Genomic DNA, 1,610 nt, shown 5'->3' with positions numbered 1-1,610 from the left:
TTTAAATTCATTTGTTCGCACTCACGAATAAAATAGCATTTAACTAAAACTCAGACACTACAATAGTAGAGAAATGAGGGATAGGAAGAAACAATTCTCTCTCTCTCTCTCTCTCTCTCTCTCTCTCTCTCTCTCTCTCTCTCTCCCTCCCCGTTACGATAACATAACGTCATGCCTAAATATACTAGAGAAGATTCTTGGCTGCCGTCGCGTGACGCCGCGAGTCGCTGAATCCACGCGGCACCAGATGGCACTGTGCTGTGGCACTAGGAGCCCGGATAGCTCAGTCGGTAGAGCATTAGGCTTTTAACCTAAGGGTCCAGGGTTCGAGTCCCTGTTCGGGCGATACTTTTGACAGGTCTACAGGTGAGGGAATGTGACGGTTAAAGCAATGTGATGATTAAATGAATGAGAAAATACGGTACTTTATTTACAGTTTGGCAGTGCTGTTTACGTGCGGTTATTGCATCATTGGCGTTTTGTGTCGAAGTGCAGCTGAGTTTTGTATTTGCGTCACATTGCATAGATTGCTTTTTACTGAAGATAGCTGTCGATTAATGATCTATTTTTTTTCTCTCTCTCTCTCAGAGGGTTGGGGTGGGTGGGAGGCGGCGGTTGCAGCATGCTTAAGATCATATCAAAGGGGTTTTTTTCTTACTGGAATTAGTTTTCAGGTGAATAATGGTACTATCCCTTCGCTGGTTGCATATTGTGTAATTTCCTTTCTCTCTCTTTCCTGAAATTATAGAAATAAAGTAAGAAATAACCAATGATTTAGAAAAACAAGAAAATATCTGAACGTCGTAAACGCACCCAGTAAATAAATACAGCCATAAAACAATCATGTATGCTAATAAGAAGAACATTTTGAGAAACTACTGCATACTTTACAGAAGAGAGAGAGAGAGAGAGAGAGAGAGAGAGAGAGAGAGAGAGAGAGAGAGAGAGAAACTGTTCACACCGATGCAGAGATAACATCAAGCAAGGAATGCTGTTTACAGACCATTATCGGATTGAATGAAGACTCTCCATCTTATCGGCGGAAATCGGCTGCGTATCGAGCGATCGGTCTCAGAGACTAGACCAGAACCTAAAAAAAATAAATAGAAATAAAAAAAAAATGATTACCCAATAAGAGGTGCGCATCTTCTCTGTTGTCATTAACATACTGCTGACTAGAGTGAGGCTGAAGATTATCCATTTGCGCTACAATCTGTATTTACTTTGTTAGTGTAGATACTCGCTTACAGCCTCCTCGTGAAAAGACGAAAAATAGGAAGAGAAAACATACGATTGTGTAAATAGAAATATGTAAATAGAAAGAAAGTAATTTAAGGTATCAGATTAATTCTGAACTGTGGAAAGACGACGTAATGATTTATTAAGGTTGGAAGTTGCATGCAAGATCATCTCCCCTGTTTTGTGAATAATTCAACGCACACACACACACACACACACACACACATTTTTGATGAGTTAAAATATGGATTACTATTCCAAGCGTGGGTTTGTAATCAAATTCTTGCGAAGTTACCTTGAATACTTCGTTGTCAAAAGTTTTTATACATATGTAGACCTAGACAGTATGAACCCATATGTATATATATGTG

General features: G+C 39.4%; 1 non-coding gene across 1 annotated transcript; it reads left to right on the top strand.

Annotated features, from left to right (window-relative positions):
- Positions 1-272: 272 nt before the first annotated feature.
- Positions 273-345, top strand: Trnak-uuu (transfer RNA lysine (anticodon UUU)). The gene has a single exon. It is a non-coding gene; the product is annotated as a tRNA-Lys (tRNA).
- Positions 346-1,610: the final 1,265 nt, after the last annotated feature.

This window comes from Macrobrachium nipponense, chromosome 31 (genome assembly GCF_015104395.2).
Source record: "Macrobrachium nipponense isolate FS-2020 chromosome 31, ASM1510439v2, whole genome shotgun sequence".
NCBI lineage: Eukaryota > Metazoa > Arthropoda > Malacostraca > Decapoda > Palaemonidae > Macrobrachium > Macrobrachium nipponense.
Note: the sequence above shows the minus strand (reverse complement) of the source record. Positions and strands in the feature narration are given on the sequence as shown.